Source organism: Helicoverpa armigera, chromosome 2 (assembly GCF_030705265.1).
Source record: "Helicoverpa armigera isolate CAAS_96S chromosome 2, ASM3070526v1, whole genome shotgun sequence".
NCBI classification, from domain to species: Eukaryota; Metazoa; Arthropoda; class Insecta; order Lepidoptera; family Noctuidae; genus Helicoverpa; species Helicoverpa armigera.
This window is the reverse complement of record NC_087121.1, coordinates 4850660-4871593: the sequence shown is the minus strand read 5'-3', so window position 1 is coordinate 4871593 and position 20934 is coordinate 4850660. Positions and strand designations below refer to the sequence as shown.

Sequence of the window (20934 nt, the reverse complement as noted above, 5' to 3'; positions counted from 1 at the left end):
AATGATTGAAAGTCTAGTTTATTCAGTAAAAACGTTTATAAGAGCCGCTAGAATTGTGGTTCTGAATGCAATCAGTTTTATTACACATCATAAAGATAATTTAATTACTCACTGCGTACCGTGATAGGATGCTGTCTCTGTTTCAGGTGCTTGAGCCAGCCGTCAACGTATCGGCCCAACGACTGTCGGATCAGGTGCGGGTTATCCAGCGCAATCACAGACTGGACGACGCCGCACTTGATCGGCTGCGCTTAGAGATGCTGAGCAGCCCTATGGTCACCACCTCGTCACAGGCCGCGGTGCCACCGCCACCTTCAGGCGGAGCCACGCCCAACGGCGGATCCAGGGGGTAGGTCACAAGGTCATGACCCCCCCCTGGGCCAGGTTCAAGACCTAACAGGACCAATAATTGAAGTGGCTTTGTTGGATTGATTATTTTTAACTTTTAACATCCTCAAACTACGTGAAAAAATTCTAGCTCGCTACGCTCGCGAGTAAATGACTATGCCTGTGCTGTATTTCTGATTGTTTATTATTTTTATTGACGCACCGAATCAACGAACACAATTGGCACTCGCTCTAATTACGGTTCCTTTTTATTTTTACGTAATTCCCAGTCTGATTTGTGAGTCTTCAAACAAATAATTTTAAAAAGTTCGCGCTCGCTGCGTTCGCGGCTACTTGTTGTTTTACAATGTACTTAATCAGGTGCTTTTGTGTCGTATGTTATGTCTTACCTTGATAACTTCATATGTCAAATACATATAGCAAAAAAAAATATTAATGGAGTCCTCAAAAACAAAACGGTTTGCGCTTCCGACTGCTTGTTACTTTACAGCGCTTTTTAAAACTTATGAACTTTTTGTGTCCCAAAATTAAAAAATTTGCGCGCTCGCGCTAATTTTTACAATAACGTTGTCCTGTTTTTAGTTTTTTAAGTCCTTTACCTACCAAAAAAGTGACTTTCGTTCGAACGTTCTTATTTATATTCCTTGTAAAGTACTTCGATCAATATGTAGTACTCAACATCGTTCAATAGATACATAGGTGGCGCTTGGATGATGATTGCAACCAGGCGCTACATGAGCTAGAGACGGCCCTGATCTCATGAACCCTTACCAATAGTAAGACAATTGAAGAAAATGTTTTACTGTATAAAAAAACGTACGCACCCTTTTCTGCGTACACAATAGTTTTCTAACGTTTAGTCTTCAACCTGAAAAAAATCTCGCGCTTGCTATGATCGCGCTTTCTTGTATTTGTGCTGTATATTAGTTATACAGCAAGAAAGTGTTTTTATCTACTTTTAGTCCTCGAACTGAATAAAAAATTTCGCGCTCGCTTCGCTCGCGCTTTTTTCAATTTCGCATCTGTGAGTCCAAGTTTCGATGTCCAAGAAATTGCGTTCGCTCAACTCGGACCATTTTCTACATAAAAACACTTTTTTAACCTTAGTCCTCGACCTGGACAAAAATTTTCGCGCTCGCTTCGCTCGCGCTTTTTTGTTTGGCGCTTGTGTGTGGAGTTGATACGAGAAATTGCGCTCACTCTGCTCGCTTATTGTATTTATACTACTACTTTTAATATTAAAAGAAGCATACGCTACAATATAATATTTTTTATGACTTGACCACGACTGTGTGACCCCCCCCTGGCGCCGAAGCTGGATCCGCCCTTGGCCACGCCGCGGTCCAATCTCGTTGAACGGGATGAGGACGATAGGGTTGTAACGGTAAGTACTCAGTGCAACGAACGCTTGAGGAGTGCTCTGGAAGATGCGATTCAGGAGTTTAGGTACTCACCCGTCGAAAACCGACCGCGACTACCTCGCTTGCCTATGCACAGACAGAATAGGGCGTTGGTGTGTGCTCTGGATTCGCTGTTGGAAAAATATTTTGAAAAGAGCGAAGACCTCCTTGATACACACTCAATTGTGTATTGCGCGGCTGTTGCTGCATGTCGTGTAGCTAATGTCAAATTCCCTGACAGTAACAGAGCTACACGACCAAAATCAGCGGTACCAGCTTGGCAGTGCAGGATTGAGCGTCGTATCGAGGGGGCCAGAGTACTCATTGGCAAACTATATTGCTTCAGGGAGGGTAATACCCGACCACGGGTGATGCGCTTTGTGAGGCGTGCATTCATGGGGACTGGACTCAGTTCTCATGAATATATGCCGCGTGTCACGGAGCGCATCGACTTCCTGAAGCAAAAAGTCTGTGCATGGGCGAGCCGTATTCGAAGGTATAAACGACGGGTAGAACGTTACACCCAGAATCGTATGTTCCAGAGTGATCAAAGATGGGTATATAGAACTTGGGAGCAACCTGAGCAATGCGTGATGGACGGGAGCCGACCGGATGATGGTGCCACAAACATATTTTGGCGCAACCTCTGGTCGACGCCCGTATTTCACGAGGAGGGTGACTGGACACGTGATGTTGAACGGAAGTGTGAACAAATACCAGAAATGGAGGAGGTCAATATTACCTCCTCCGACGTAGCCTGTGCAGCTCGTCCGATGCAAAACTGGAAATCACCAGGACCGGATGGACTGCACAATTTCTGGTTAAAGTGGCTGCAAAGTTCGCACCCCTGTTTAGCATCACAGTTTCAGTCATCCTTAGAAGCCGGGTCGCTCCCACAGTTTCTAACAACAGGAGTTACCCATCTGCTCCATAAATCAGGCAGTACCGCGGAACCCAAAAATTATAGACCGATCACTTGTTTACCGACGGTCTATAAACTTCTTACATCTATTTTGAGATTAAAAATAAACCAACATATTGAAAAGTATTCAATTATGTCAGTTTCTCAAAATGGATGTAGGAAGGGGTCCCGTGCTACTAAGGAGCTGCTCCTCACTGATATGGTCATCAGCCAACAGGTTCGGCGATCCCGAAAGAATTTGTCGACATGTTGGATAGACTATAAGAAGGCCTACGACTCGGTCCCCCATACATGGCTTAAGAGGGTACTGGAGTTGTATAAAATAAATACAACTCTACGCGCCTTTCTTGCGTCATGTATGGAGCAATGGAGAACGGTTCTTCACTATCCAGGATGTAGACAAATTGAAGGGACCAGCGACCCTATTAAGATCGAGCGGGGAATATTCCAAGGTGACAGTTTGAGTCCACTTTGGTTTTGCCTGGCCTTGAACCCTTTAAGCACATTGCTAGAGGATTCGGAGCTGGGCTATCCTTTGCGGAGAGGGGGTCAGGTTATATCCCATTTGCTTTATATGGATGATCTGAAACTATTTGCCACCACGGAACTGCAGCTGATGAAGCTACTGAAGATCACTGAAAATTTCAGTAGTTGCATCAGGATGGAGTTCGGTGTGGACAAATGTGCAGTCATGCATGTAAAGCGAGGGGGAATTGTGGAATCTGAGGGAGTACAACTCTCAGATTCTATAAACCTGAGATCACTCTCCGCAAACGATACATATAAATACTTGGGTATGGCGGAGGGGTTAGGCATCAATGTGGCTGTCATGAAACAGTCATTGCGGGAGCGTTTCTTTGGCCGCCTGAATAAGGTTCTAAAAAGTTCCTTATCAGGCGGCAACAAGGTTCGCGCCTATAATGGTTGGGTCATGCCAGTCCTGATGTACTCCTTCGGCATACTCAAATGGACTCAAACTGAATTGGATGCCTCGGATAGGAGAGTCCGCACACTGCTGATCGCAGAGCGAATGCATCACCCACGATCGTCGGTGATGAGACTGTACATCCCACGGAAATGTGGAGGCCGAGGCTTTTTAAATGCAAAGACGCTCCACAACCGTGAGGTGTGCAGTCTCAGAGAATATCTTCTCAAAAGCGACGTGGGTATGCATCGTGATATGGTAGCAGTGGACAAAGGACTCACCCCGCTATCGTTGGCAAATGAGAACTGGCGCAGACCTGTGGTACTATCTACCCATGATCGCAAGGGGGTATGGCAGAGCAAACAGCTACACGGACGCTTCTTCGGGGCTCTTCATGGCCCCGATGTAGACTTCAATGCGTCCGTAGCTTGGCTACGCTTCGGTGACCTATTTGGAGAAACCGAAGGGTTTGTATGTGCAATTATGGACGAAGTTATCCTGACGAATAACTACCGGAGGTATATTATGAAAGACGGGACGGTTGACATATGTCGGGCATGTCACCATCCGGGTGAGTCTATCAGACATATTATATCTGGTTGTTCTCGTTTGGCTAACGGTGAATATTTGCACAGGCATAACCAAGTGGCCAAGATCATCCACCAGCAGCTTGCTCTGCAATACAACCTTGTAGACCTTGAGGTACCGTACTACAAGTATGCGCCCGACCCAGTTCTCGAAAAGGATCATATCACGTTGTACTGGGATCGGTCTATCATCACTGATAGGACTATTGTAGCCAATAAGCCTGATATTGTGGTGATAGATCGATTAGCGCGCCGCGCGATGATAGTCGATGTCGCCGTTCCGCATGACGAGAACCTTGTGAAAGCTGAGAAAGAGAAACAAATAAAGTATCTCGACTTAGCGCACGAGGTTGTCGCCATGTGGAGTGTCGACACGGCTGTTGTTGTGCCGATTGTCGTTACGGCCAATGGTTTAATAGCCAAGAGCCTCGACGAACACCTCAGGAGGCTCTCGTTGGGCGGCTGGATCAAGGGACTGATTCAGAAGGCAGTACTCCTTGATACGGCACGTATTGTGAGGAGGTTTCTGTCTCTGGGACCCTAACCACCGGTACCTTGGACCCTGTGCCCGATATCGGTGGCAACCTATTTTTTATATTTTTAAATGTTTTTTATTTTTATATTTAATATTTAAAAATGTAAATTATATGTTCTAAATAAATAATAATAATTTAATACAACTACTACCTACAGTTACATTAACATTTCGGTTGGCTAAATACATAATTTCTTAATTGTAATAATCTTAGCTCTGCTTATTGCAACTAGATATACTGTGAGATTTTGCACTTTTATTTCAGACGTCTGTGAACAGATCAAGTCAAAAGTATAATCACATCATAAAACGCTTTTTCTTTTATTCATTCAAAAATCATTAATTATTAGATAAGCATTTTTCATGTCAGAATTACAAACGGACAACACTCCCAAAAACCCTTTATCACCAGGTGATCGATATTTATATCCAAGTAATTACGACAAAGTAAATCTATGTAAACAATAAGTTAGTACAGAATAGCGATGCCCAAACATACACGTATTGATAATATTGAGTCGCTATTGACATACATTGCATTGTAAGTAGGGTAACAATGCTTCGTTCCATCTGCGTACCGAATTCATTATACGCTACATTTCAATCTACAACATATTAGCGCTGGACTTTGAGATTTCGTTTATATGCCGGGATCAATAAACGTCTATTGAGTGAAACAATTACCTACAATAAATGCTAAAGTAAGTCTATCTGTCTGGCTTCAAAACTTCTAGTGCAAAAAACGGTAGTTTTTCTTCATACATATAATAGAAACTAGTAAGCATATTTCAGTTTTCAGTAAGAAAACCCGTTCCATAAATATAACACTCCCACACATCCCAGAGGTATCGTTAAAACACTGGTGCAATTCATGGAACTTAAATCCGTCTCCCGCTATACGCTTATAGCACTTATAGTAGGTATAGGTCTTGTATTTATCTATGTACCTATGTCCCTCTGTCTACGGAATATTTAATTGCGTCTACGTAAGTTTTTCCCAGTCAAATAATTAGCTGAAATGAGTTAAAGGAACATCTTTTCCTCTCTGATTTAAGAAACATACCCATAAAAACCCATACCTGCAACGTATGCACAAAATGTTTTCAGTCATACATAATTATGATTTATAATTACATAATAACTATCTATGTTTACTTTAAAGTTTTGTATGGTTTGCCAGACCAGCAAAAGTTTCTCAATTCTATATGCACGCTACTACAGCTACGGTGCAGCAGATGTTACCTTAATATCATAATGCTACCCTCAAAGGTCAAGTGTTTCCAACAATCCGTGTCGTACAATAGTTGCAAAATATGTTTGTACAAATCTGCGTGTTCTACGTATGGGACAAACATGCGTGTGAACATGGATTACTCAATACTTGAATTACATTCCAAAAAGGTTAATGTTAAGCTTGTTGTAAAAAGTATTGCTGCAATATGTCCTCTGATAATTGTAAAATGTACATCATCTTCGACAGTCTTTTTATCGTCCTTATGCTGGGCACAGAGAAGGATTAAGCTTTTATCATCACGCTTGATCAGTGCATGTTGGTGATTTCAATTTGTAAGACTTTTTAGAAGGCATAATTACAATATTAATAGGAAACCATTATTAAGGCGTAACACTGATACGACTATTAAGCCTGTCGATAACGAAACCAAAGTAACAAAAGCTGGGATAAGGTGTTACTTTAAAGTACCCAGTTCGAAACTAAATGATTATGACTCTAGCTCACCGAAGCTTTACCATATTTACTATCCTCAGTAGCGGCGTAAGGGGGGGGCGGAGGGGGCGGTCCGCCCCGGGTGCCACATCTCGGGGGGTGCCATCTCGGTCGGCACATATCTGCACGACCAGGATGGCGCGGGCAGAAGAGACAAGTCACTAAGGGTGCCATTCTAATCTGCGAAGCCTAGGTTCACTACCATTTACTATATTCACGCGATATTCACATTTTAAACAAAACTACAACAGTGCATGTGCGAGACATCGAGGCGGTCACCCCTCTCAGTCCGACTGTCACCCTTCTCTTGTATTTTTGCTTTTGTATTTCTTAAATTAATTCCTCGAAGTTAGAAAAAAATTTCTAAATTGTTCTGCGCTTACTTTTTAAGCCCTCAAAAGCAAAAAGTTAAACCACCGAAATAGCAAAAACAACTGACACTCGCTTTAGTTACGCCTAAATAGCTTTTAATTTATGCTTAATTCTGAGTTACCTCAAAAATAACTATAAAAAAATTCACTTAACAGTGGATATTTCTAAGCTATTTAGGCGCTATTTGTAAGCGGAGGTGAAGGACTTTGTGTCCCAAATCTCAAAAAAATTTCAGCTCGCTACGCTCGCAGCTGCTTCACTTTCCGGTCTTTTTTTTTCAAACATGTTTGAGTACTTTTGTGTTCCAAAACTCGAAAATTTCGCGCTCGCTGCGCTCGCGCCTTACACTTAACAGTAATTTCTTTGCATAGGTATCTTTTTGCATCCCAAATATCAAAAATTACGCGCTCGCTACGCTCGCGCCTTCTTTACTTTACAGTGCTTCTTTCAAACTTGTTTGAGTACTTTTGTGTCCCAAATCTCACAAAATTTTCAGCTCGCTACGCTCGCAGCTGCTTCACTTTCCGGTCTTTTTTTTCAAACATGTTTGAGTACTTTTGTGTTCCAAAACTCGAAAATTTCGCGCTCGCTGCGCTCGCGCCTTACACTTTACAGTAATTTCTTTACATAGGTATCTTTTTGCGTTTCAAATATCTAAAATTTCGCGCTCGCTACGCTCGCGGCTTCTATACTATACGGTGCTTTTTCCAAACTTGTTTGGGTACTTTCTTGTTAATTCTGTATGATTCTTTTTACTACGTAATTATATTTTGTCGTTTTTTGGGGCAGCCAGGGTGCTCAATAAGTAGTGCGCCCCGGGTGCCGCCCGATGCTACGCCGCCACTGACTATCCTTAAGCTTGCTTAGAGGAAGATTAAGAAGCAGTTACGATGAGAAAATAAAATCTGATTACTAATAACTTAATAACAACAATTGTAACGATTATCTTCATTATCTCCCCACCTTGGCTAGGATTTCCTTATCTTGCCATTATAACTAGGACACAGCATTCAGGTAACAATAAAATTGATTACTCAGAAATATATATTTTTTATCTTATTATGTAAGCCCGAAAGCACGAAACTCTGTATTGTTACGTCATGATAATGTCTTTCAAAAGTTTACAATATGGCTACCCCAATGATGAATGGCCAAACCGGTTCGTGGACAGTGGCAGCAATAACTTACCATCTATGCACCTTGCGAAGATATTTGCTATCTTGGCGGACCTTGACCCAGTCACATCGTCGTTATATATGAGTTCCGATGTAGATCGTGGATTATTGTAGAATGTTGTTTTATTAGATATATGCACCCATATTTTATTTGTAAAAGGCATTGGCCGCCAACCGGGGCGCATGTCCCATACAATAGAACTTTTAAACGCTTAGTTAAAATAATAATATTTTCAGTAAGTATGTGTATCAATTGCTAAGCTATTATTTGTATTAAAATAGCATTTGTATGCGGTCCAAGGAACTACATACATATCTATGTGCCTAGCCCTGACTCATGAACTAATAACAACAATAAATATTCTTCTATAAAAATAAATGTATAACATTATGTTGATAGTGCTAATTAATTGCTATATTGACTCACAATAATTAATTACTTATGGTCACTTTTATAGTAGAACGGAAACATTATGATACTTTGTTCCTTAACCTATCACTGACTTATATTAAAATGAACATGCCTTTTCCCAATGTTGGGGTCGGCTTGCAGTCTAACCAAATGCAGCTGAGTACCAGTGTTTTACATGGGACGACTGCCTATCTGACCCCCTCAACTCAGTTACCCGCGCAACCTGATACCCCTTTATGTAACTGGTTGTCAGAATTACCATCTGATTATCCCTAACGACTGCCAAAATTATCCAAATGACAGCCAGGACCCACCAATTTAAGATGGCTTCCGAAACACGGTATAACTCGGACATACGCACGGAAGATCGGTCGTTCGGCTTTGACTTAGGCACGAGCTCTTCTAAATGATCATAGAAATATAATAATGAACTAATCTAATACATAAACGTGTGCACTTTCTTTCCTTATAATTCTTCGTTAAAACCGCCACGAAGATCAACGGTGCATTGATCCATAGTTAGCGCTGATAACGTTAATGGCACTATTGTTCTAAACCTCGTCATAAACCCTCTTTGCATCCATTTGACTAACACTAAGCATAAACAATCAAGACTTATGATACTTAACTTTGTAATAAATAGCAGTGAAAAAATATATTATAAACGGTACGCCCCCTATTAAATATTACTATTACTTAAGAATATAAATTGATTTGTTTTTCTAGATAAGTAAATGTCGGTATCACTAGCTTTTTATCTTTACTGTTATAGTAGCATTAACAGGAACGCTCATTAACATTAGAAATTTAATTAAGTGCAATAAGGAGAAATGTACGTACGATGAACTTATTTTACTTCTAAGATATATGAGGATAGAATGTACCTACTTTAAGGATAGTTCACAAGGGGACTACGTACCTCAGGGATTATAAAAGGGGATTACTTAGAGTGTAAAGACCCCGGGACTTTTTCATAGAATACCTATTCATCTCCTTAGCTCGGAAACAAGACATTTTGATAGTTGATATTAGGTACTAGGTACGCGTATTTCAAATGGCACAATCCAAACTAATATTATAAATGCGAAAGTAACTCTCTCTGTCTCTGTCTGTCTGTCTGTCTGTCTTTTCTTCACGCCTAAACTACTGAACCGATTTGTGTAAAATTTGGTACAGACATAGTTTGAAACTTGAGAAAGGACATAGGATAGTTTTTATTACAAAAAATAAAAATAAAAAATAAAATTTATTACGGACATATAGCGCAATCTATTGGTCAAATCAAAAATCTGCTGGTAGTCACTATTCCACGCGAACGAAGTTGCGGGCAAAAGCTAGTTTAGGTTTATAAATAAAGAATGATGAACTTTCTTACTTTCGATACGTTACTGAGCCCACAATCATTTGTTTTTATTAACACGATACAGTGGGCATGGAAAGTGGTGCGGAAAATTGCTATGATCAGTAGAGAAAGCTTCAAGACAAGTGTTGACAATCCACCGTAAAGGTAGACGTAAGTAAATGTTCTTATTTCTGCTTTGTGTGAAATTACATGTTAGTTTCGTATTAAGTAACAATCTACAACGGTTCCGTTTCGCGTGTTAGGTAATAAATAATAATTTTCATTTCAGATTGTTTGTGAGCTGGTAAAGTCCCCTTATTGCAAAGACATTAAACATATGGCTAGTTCTCATAATCAAGGAATTTTGGTTGGCTCGAATCATAGCTCATTAGTTTTTAAATATTTTTGATTTATTTTAAATCTAGAATAACTAAGCAATTGGATTTTATATGGGCACTGAAATTCAGATAGATTCGAAAATATCTTTTTGTAGAAAAATGCCTCAACATGAGCAAAAATGTCACTTTCCTGTGGGGCGATTTTCCAAAACGCAAGTTTTCTACCGACATAATGCGTAAAGTAAATACATAAATAAATCAATCAATACCTAATCACAGTAACAATTAGTAAAACTTTGCTAAAACCGAAAAAAAAGTTTTGTAGCTCCCTATTTTTTGACGATTTTTATTCATAGAATAGGGGCGACAAGAATTGTGTATCACATTCCTGTCAGCTAAAAACGTGTCAAGAATACCTATAAATTGAATTTTGATAGCTGTTGCCAGATTTCTATGACAAAGTAGGTAGTTAGGTAAGCTCATTGCCGCTCATAGTTCCGCGTAAAAGCCAATCAGATAGTCGCAACGAAGCTCTGATCGACCGCAGACGCGTTCGGGACAGACAACTTCTCACTTGTATGGTAAGTATTTACGTAAACAATATTTAGATTTCATATATAATTTTTATTATTTTAAATAATACACCAAGGATAAATATTCAATGAAGTAGTGAAATGTCATTCAAAGACAACGTTTTTGTGTTTTTTGAGAATAACATCAAAATTATCACTTTTCTGTATATCACTTGTCTGGATTTGTGTACACAGGAAAGTGATAACATTACAGGATAGTGATAGATTTCCTTGGATTTCTATTTTTTTTCTTAACATTTTATATTTTTATCCGTTGAGGCCTTGTTTCCACAGAAACCAAAATGTCACAACCTAAGAAAAAAAAGACCAGGGAAGAAGTACTAGCACAAAAGCAAAAAAAATAAAGAAAACATTATGACAGAATGAAAAATGATCCAGAGAAGTTAGGTACTTTGAAAGAAAAGAAAAAAACAGTATTAGGTAATTAAAGTCAAGCAGTACATATAGGAAAGATAAAAACAATATCCGAGATGACTGAACGATGAAGAAAGACACGAAACTGATTCTGATGATTGTTATTGTATTATCTGTGGATTGTTATACAAAGAATACACAACAGGTCAAGATTGGATCAAATGCATCATATGTCATCAATGGCGCAATGTAACTGCATCAAAACGGATATAGTATCGTTCAAGTGTCCTGCCTGGTTATCGGATAAAGACTATGCAATGCAAACTTAAACTGACCTATGTATTTAGAGAATTTTCGACTGATTATTATTAAAAAAAACACTGAAATTATATATGCCCTTCTAATAATTAAGTTTCTTTAAAGTTAGTACCTGAAAAAAGGCAGCTGATTATTTTGTGTAACGTATTCATTTCATAGAATGGGTTGATTTTATTGATCTCTTTAAGACAAATTTAGACTATTAAGTTACAGACTTGTATAAAACAGACTATCATTATTTATTGTGACTTGCTATTAAAATTTTGTAATTCATTGTTTTTAAATAAAGAATAAATCAGGTAATTTGTGTTTAATAATCTCACTTTCCTGGTTATTTCTCACTTTTCAGGCAGTTAAATAACATTCACATCTTAAAATTGTTAACGGTTTTTAATAAATATATAAAATATTATATAGTGAATAATTTACATGTCACTTATTATGCATTTTTATACATATTTCATGTTTATTTTCATTTTCCTGTGCCATATATCATTTGCCTGCCTTATTATTTTTTTAAAAGACCTATAATTTAATTATTTACCAATATTTTGTCTGACCCGCAAAACTTGTGCTTATTTATGTTACAATCTTGACTTCTAGCCACTTAGCATACTCAATTTTAGAAAAAAAAGCATGGGACTAATAATGTTCCGTTAAAATTCCTTCATAATGAGAACTACCCATATAGGTAACTAGCCTTATTGTCGATTCGAGCCCTAACCGCAAAATAAATAAACTTTGAACTACCTATTTATGTTTATTTACCGAACCGACCAAGAAACATTAATTAATTAATTCGTAAATTACTGTGTAAAAATATATCAATAATTGTGAAAGAATCTCCACCTTGGTGACCTTTCTACGCGTCAGGCAAACATGAAGTAAAAACACGTACCTACATAAATTATGAATATTAATACCTACGTAAATGCAAAACCAGTCGCTTCACCACACTGGGTAAGCAGGCTAATCACAGTTAAACAAGTTCCTACCACCATGATGCTACTGACCATCATCTTATTTCTGCACTAGCTGGTGCCCGCGACTTCGTCTGCGCAGGTTTAGTATTTCGAACAATTATGTTTACAAATTGTAGCCTATGTGTTATTCTGATGTATAAGCTATATTATTGTAAAGTTTCATTAAAATCCATCCAGTAGTTTTTGCGTGAAAGAGTAACAAACATCCATACATCCATACATACAAACTTTCGCGTTTATAATATTAGTAGGATTACATAAACACCGTATCAATTAGATAACTTCATTATATATTCATTGGTTAAGTCTTAGAAGGGCCATAGTTTTAGAGGGAGAAGAGACTGTGATTGTATTGCCTTGTAGTTTTTATAAGGCGCACCCACCCCAAGCAATTAAGTGATTTGTCCTTCTGAACTGTGAACAACCTTCATAGATAGTTCATGTTTGGTCGCACATATTTTCAGATCCTCCTATTCTCTACCATACTTGTAATATATATTTGGCTCTATTCAAACCAACGGCCTTCTCTCCTACAGTAGGATACAACTTGATCAAGGAGCACCTGCGAATCAATAGTGCAATTTAATCACAATAATAATCGTCCTCATTAATGTTTGAGTGCGGTCGACGAACGTGACGAGCCTAAATACTCTGTCCAATGTTGGTTCGACGACCAACGTATTACAAAGCAATTGTTACGTGACCGATTGAAATCATACAATTGACTCAAGTACACCTCTATTTGATTGAAATTTTGGTGCTCATGATATATTATATGCGGTGCAGACTATATTAAACTTGAGGCATCTATTGTTCAGATGTTTTTAATTCCTTGTGTGGGTTGTTTTGTACCTTGATGCATCGCATTGTATTGAACAAGTCGCCTAGCGTATTATTAAGCTCAGATAGTTATTAGGTACAGCTATGCTAACATTGCGTCTATGTTTGTTACACCATTTGTTTGTTGTGGAGCAATTTAGTGAACTGCCTTGCTACTAAGATTGTGAACTTAATGCCTTTATCAATTTGAAACAAAACTCCTGCTGAAATCCGTCCGCAAGTAACAGGTAACTTATAGGCCTCCTTCTTTTGCCTATGGGTAATGAACTGGTTCCAACACTTAAGATGACATTTAATTAATAACTGAATGTAGAGACAGGACTTAACAACATATTCTATTAGCCTTCACTTTTGTAGGAAAGCACATCATCGATCATCCGTGCGTGTTAGCACTTACTTCATCTGATCAGGGGCCCGATTCTCCTAATTTTACTTAAGCGCCATTCGATTGACGTTCGACTCGATTCGACTAAGATCCAATCCCGACTCGATTACGATTGAAGCGTATGTGGCATTCCGCTATTTTTTCTTTGAAATAAACGTTTTATCCTTTTCTGCCATTCAATAATGAATCATTTTGTCTGCAAATGATTTACGATTGCAAAATGATTGTACAGGAAACTACCGTATAGACCAAAATCATCAAAATAGCAGACCAATCGCACACCAATCAAAAGTCAATCGAATACGATTGGTCTTTTATTAGTAGCAGAATGCCCGATATGGTTAAAACTGCTATTGGGATCATATTGCGATTCGATTTCTATTCGATTTTGACATTATTAACTTAGGAGAATCGGGGCCCTGAGCAACTACGTAGGTATACGCAAGCAAAGGTTAATCCACGCAATTAATGCAAATCGGCCAATATATTTCGTAATAATATATCATTGATACGACGATTGCATGTATAAACTAGTACTATAGTCTCGATAGCGTCAGTAGGTGCATAATATCATAATTTCAGCATTACTTTGCGCAACACACGTTTCACCAACGGAAAAGGAAGGCGGACGCGTCATGGTCGGTCGAATTAAACAAGTGTTCAGGAAAATTAGTACATGTTACTGGTTCTTTGAGTATTGCAATTCGCGTGGGGAACGATAAGCATTTATCGTAATCGTGTAGGTGCTTCTGTTACTCGTCACTTAATTATATTCACTATCGATTATCGAGTTCTGCTATTAGAACATGCCTTCACATCGTTGTAACAAACTTGTTTTTACTAAGATATTTTCCTTGTGTGAGATCAAGGTGGCCACTCGCGAGATAATAAACAAATCTTGTGGTTTTTAATCTCAGCATGAATTAAATTAACGTCCGAAAAAATATAGACATTGACATTGGTACCCCACTAGTGTAGGGCTTATTTACTATCATCGATATTAATAGATGTGAAAATAAAAGCCAATTAGTAAATAAACATATTTTATGTATATCCATTTTCTTACAAAATTATTTACAACACCATTATTATGCACATATCCGCTGTCATATAAAACATTACATTGATAAATTAACGTTTCTAAAAGCGAATTTACAGCGCATTATAAGTAGGTACACTAATACTACTATAGTAAGCTTAACTAGTTGCAGATCAATACTAGGCACCATTCCATAAAAAATAATTACAAAACAGAATATTTACCTCCCCTAATATCATTATTAAATAATTGAGTTTTATGACATTTGAATTATGAACAATAAAAATAAAATTGTTTCTAAAAACCGATTATTCACATAAATAGGGATTAATATTGTCAGTAGTACAGCCACACCTGTGATCGTAGCTCGTTAAAAATTAAATAAAAATTATGGCACCTTGTGAACATTGTTCTTACTGGTCGTACAAGGCGCTATACTGACCGATTACTTTGAGAATAACAATACAGAGTGGCTGTTCTACTGTTTCTAAAATGTATACTACTATAATCATACGTATGTATACAGATAACAAGAGATCTTTTGACACAAGACCACGATATATTGTATTCTATTAAATCATTAAAGAAATATTATCAGAATAATTGAAATGAAATATTGAATTCGAATTACATTGGAAAAAATACTTGAAATTATTTACAGAACAAGAATTTAGTGATAGAGACAGTTTAAGAAAACATGAAAATGCTTACGAAGAGAACGATAATTCCTCACATTCTTTTGAGATTATTTAGGTTAAAGAGCAGGAATGTAAACTAAAATTTTGTTGCCCAATTTAAATTAATTATACTATACGGCAACAGCCAACTTCTGAAATACTAATAAAACTAATGACATGATGATGTTAGGCCACATAAAGGCTACTCTAAATACCTAATGTTTATATCTATGTTTATGGGCGGAAATGACGATGAGTTGTGTCGATAACAAGCATAACCTTTGTTTCATTTATTGACTAAAACATAAATAAAACCGATTCGCTGTAGTTCCATGAAATTATTTGTCCATAAATTAGTTTTTCAAAAATTGGTTGTTGTGCCTTCCTTATTTTCTGTTTTCCAGCCATATTTACATTCTCATTCTCATAAGAAGTAGTAATACCGATGGCTTTCACACACTAAGTTAGGCTAATTAACCTATTTACACATGTATTACTTTACATTATCTTCACATAATATGTTACATTACAATATTATCAAAGTAATACTTTTCATTGAATACAATTCCGCCACGGTTTATTAGGCTAAACCAGCAATGTATTTGCCGATACAATTAAACAAACTTATTGTCAATCCTGAGATGTGATGCGGATGTCCAACATTTAAACAATGTTTGAAATCAATTTACTTTAGCAAACTATAAAAATTTGGCAGTATGCGCTCATAACTAATCTCACGGTATGAACTCAAGAATGAGTTTAGCAAGCTGCATCCTTAAGCCGACGATTTCATCACTTCCGTATTTAATTTCATTGCAGTTTTAATCGATGTACGGATGCAGTATGGATGTGAGACGTGAGATACGGACTTCCTCACTAATATATTATTCTTTTAAGTCTACAGTGATAATTTGAAAAGTAAATTATTACGCACGCGACTAACAGTTCCAATTTCGAATAGGCGATGTTTAAAAAGCACAATTTTCAGTCTTTCCTTCGTTTATATACATGGACCAACAGCCATGAAATGATGCGCAATTATTGTGTTTCGATATGTACAACACAATACATTCCGTACGTCGTTATCATGGCTAAATATCACATATTCATTGGAGTTATGACTAATGGCTATTGTCAAGTCACCAGCTGACTCTTGACGGACGTTACCTCGGGGTTAAGCTCACTTATGAATTTGTTAAAATAACATGATAAATAAAACTTATTTCGCAATCAATGTCGATTAGACGTTACATCAGATGCATGACTTATCACTCGTTATGCATATAACATTCTATAACTCTTTAGGTACACTGTATTTATAAAAATTCTACTATATTCTCTACAATAAATTATGATTAATGTCAATAATAAGAGTTGAAGAAAACGACTTCGTTCAATAGGCTATACCCCTAAAACAAACATTACTTATGTTTACTATTATTGGGCAGAAGTTGTAAAAACCACATTTAAAATTAAGGCTCGTTTACTGAGGTGGTTTGATGTCGTTAAATTGCACTTATTGTTGATCATTACTCGTGTAACCTTAGATTGTTTTGCGAACACTGTTCTTCGGGGAGCTTGTATCACTGGCACATCACGACACCAGTAGACAGACGAAGATGTAGTTGTGTTCAGAGAGTATGCTGTGCTCAGTGCGCGGAGTGCAGGTTGTGCTGCGCCTTCTTCTTGCGCTGCGCGAGCATGTCGTAGAAGGGGTTGTGGCTGATGGAGCGGCGCAGGCACTCGATCCACTCGTCGCGCTCCTCCGCCGTAGCTGCCGACATTCTGGAAAAACGACACATTATATTAATAATCTTCAAACACCTTTATGTACTAATTACACATATAAATCTGAAGAGTTTGTTTGAACGCGCTTATCGAAGGAGATTCCGATTTGAATAGTTCCTGAAACCTCGGGAAAACAATTTGTCTTTTATACAAAGTAAGCAAAGCATGTGTACTTTTTGAACGTGCAACGTCCGAGAAACAAAATATCCAAAATGTCCAGATTCCCTCTCACTTACTGAATATATCTAATTTCGAACTAAAATTCCCAATAATCACACTACGACTCCGTTAGCGGTTAACTTTAGTCAACAGTTAGACAGAAATATATTCGAGGATGAAAAAATATCTTATATATAACTGAAATCTTATTTACAAACAATGAATAATAATCAAATTGTGTTAGGTAAGTACACATTGTAATACGCTCTTTGGATAACATTTATCATTTCCTTTTATGTCTTTTATTATTGGAGACAAAAGCAAGCGAAACAAAGCACATAGAATGCACTACAATGTTGTCACGGTGCTATTGAGGTGAAATGCACACATGGCATACATTTTACTTGCATAAGAATTAACTTTACTCACAACAACTATTGTATACCTCTGGGACAACATACTGAATCTTTTGCGTTCAGAACAAATTTATAAAGGGAGGAATATTTCAGGAACAGCAAAGTTTGTGTGAATAAGTCTGCATTTTAAGAAAAAAAGCATAAGAATAAGAACAAAATATAGTCGTTAAAAATCCCAAAAAGGGGTAAAACAAATGTTTTATAAAGGTGTATATTACTGTTTCCACTGTCTGTAATTTTTGTGGTTCCGTAAAGCTGAACAGTCAGTCAGTATAACATTAAGCGCCTTTATTCATAAACCTTTGCGCTTTCATTCATCTATATGCGTCATGAGCTGACTGTTTTTTTGTCATGACCCTTACCCAGGTATAATATACTTATGACACTATGAATAACGTGGCTTTTTATTGGAGTTTCTCTAATTTACATAAGCTTCGCAAACCCTTATGAGACAGCGATTGTTCCTACTTAAATGATGGTTATTAAAAGGTAGATCATTTCCATGAGTGAGAAGCCGTGGTGGCCTAGTGGGTAAAGGACCAACCTCTCAAGTATGAGGGCGCGGGTTCGATCCCAGGACAGGCAAGTACCAATGCAACTTTTCTAAGTTTGTATGTACTTTCTAAGTATATCTTAGACATCATTGACTGTGTTTCGGATGGCACGTTAAACTGTCATTGAACATCCTTGGCAGTCGTTACGGGTAGTCAGAAGCCAGTAAGTCTGACACCAGTCTAGCCAGGGGTATCGGGTTGCCCGGGTAACTGGGTTGAGGAGGTCAGATAGGCAGTCGCTTCTTGTAAAGCACTGGTACTCAGCTGAATCCGGTTAGACTGGAAGCCGACCCCAACATGATTGGGAAAAAGGCTCGGAGGATGATCATTTCCATGAGTAAAATATTATAATAATAAAGGTGTGTGTGTGTGTGTATTTTGGGTACTTTCACGAGCAAACAACTAAATGGATTTGGATTCTTGGAAGTAATGTAGCTTATACATGTACATCAGAATAACATGTAGCCTACTTTTATTTGTAAGTATATAATAAAGCTATTGTTACCTGTAAACAGTATGTTTTCCCTCGACGACCTTCCCCTCGGAGTCAGTCTTGCAGGCCTTGATGAGATCAGCGCCGCCGCTCGCGTACAGTTCTAAACAGTGCGGTCGTTGTCTGTCGCTCGCTGGTCTCACCTGGAAATATTGCAATTTATTTATTATTTAAGAGCGCTATTACAAAATCGAATCGCTCAGGTTTAGGTAAATTAGACGATAGCCGGCAGCACTTGCGCGCGTGTGCGTCTAGTGAAATACGCAACGCACACCTGCGGACCGCCACGCGGCACAAACAAACTTGAGACTTTGCCACTTTTATTTTCGAAATAGTTTATTGGTTTTATAGTTTATGAAATATTATTTGTACCGATGAATTTTATAACCTAGAATAGCTCGATTGAGTTACAATAAACAAATAATCGTTTACAATTTTTAAATTATTTAATCGACAACCAAACTTCACCATGTTTATCAATTAGGTATAAGTAATTGATTTATAAAAAAACTAAAATCTATAATTCGTCTTCCATGTATTGTATCTTCATTTTCCTGCAACAATAAAAACTAGGAATGTAAATAGTTTATTAAAACAAATATGTCTGTTGCGAGTGACAAAAAATACTTACCATATTATTTGTACTGGTATCCGATTGAGTCTGATAATCTGAATTAAATATGCTTTCATTATCCTGCAAGAATCAAAGATATCCAATAATATTATTATGCAACAGCGAAACTAACGACGATGACATTTACTTACATATTTCTATATAACCAACATCAAAAAAAAGAGAACCCAATCTATAACATTTTCGCATTAGAATATCATGGGTTAATACTTGTGTATATTACATTTCAATCAGATCATTATAACTAATAAATAAAATAAAAACTCACTAGTATCAAAACGAGTTCGTTGCGCAGGTTGCGCTATATTTTTCGAGCTCCGGCGAGTTTGCGCGGCGCAACAGCGAGCGATACGTCCTCCCTCGATAAGCGCCTGGCGCTGACTAAAGTTGAACACCGCGCGTCACAAGATTTATATTGATTTTTGCATTGCAAACAAAAATTATTTTAAAATATTGTTTTACTTTTAAATAGACCAATTTTTTTTTTCAAGCTTTATAACAATACCACCTTAATTATTAAATATGTTTTATTTGAATTTGGATTATACTTTCATAGATAAAAAATATAGTTTTGTACGGAAAATTGTCAGTAACTCTCAGTTTTATAGAATTATTTTTGGTGTATTACTGTATGAATTGTAATAAATTGGTGTAAGCAAGCACAAGTACAAGATATAGTTGTATCTTGAACATTTTTATAAATGGTTAAATTGCTATATCCTCGGAGTACTGAAGCATCAAAAGATCCCCAAAAGCAACATTTTATGAAACATCCTTTGCAGAGACAAAGATTTTACTGATGTACGTGGACAAATTAAAATATTTATTGAAAACAGCCCCAAGATAAATGATCAAACTTTCTTAATCTTATTTTTGTTTTTTTTTTGTGACTATATCCAAAGCATAATGACGCATCAAAACTCGTATAAAACTCGAAAATTTGTGATAGCCCTCTTAACTGCGAGAAAAGAAGATAAAATTTGGAATTAATGATGATGGATGAGAAAATATAATAAATAACAGCATTCAGCACCGATAAACAGCTGTTCAGGCGTTGTGTGTGCATTTTAACAAATACACTCACTGAAGAATATAATTACATACTGCCTATGATATGTCTCAATTTTGTGTTGATACACAGTTTTTAAACTATACATATATATATTTTTTTCAGTTGGATGCCTATGTCTAATCATATTTATCCTGATATTTAGCAAACGAGACTCCTTCCAGACTTTTGACCTACATACATACTTCCCTGAACATTTTAAGGGTAAAAAAATAGTCCTTATCAAGCCGACTGACAAAGATTGGCGAACAGACTACCTTCATTGAAAGTACTTAAATTGTTATCAACACGTGTGCCAACAAGTACCACATCCTCTTGACATACATAACGACAGTTTTTGATCGCCAGTATCTTGAATCAACTATTATGTTTTGTCAACACATTACTTAATTATTTGACTACATATTTTCTGATGAGACAAGAATTTAACTGCTTCTGATTGTTTTTCTCTTGTCATTAGTCGTAATGTTGGCAAATAATGGAAGATAACTTAATCATAATAGTTTAAAAGTACTCATCACTACTAATATTTTATTTACGTCTCGGACTT

General features: G+C 37.2%; 1 long non-coding RNA gene across 1 annotated transcript; it reads right to left on the bottom strand.

Moving 5' to 3' along the window:
* Positions 1-14585: 14585 nt before the first annotated feature.
* On the bottom strand, positions 14586-20276 carry LOC135117842 (uncharacterized). Its single transcript, XR_010277207.1, has 4 exons — positions 19584-20276; positions 19313-19375; positions 18694-19235; positions 14586-17056 (listed from the first exon to the last, which is right to left on the bottom strand). It is a non-coding gene; the product is annotated as an uncharacterized LOC135117842 (long non-coding RNA).
* Between the last annotated feature and the right edge of the window lie 658 nt (positions 20277-20934).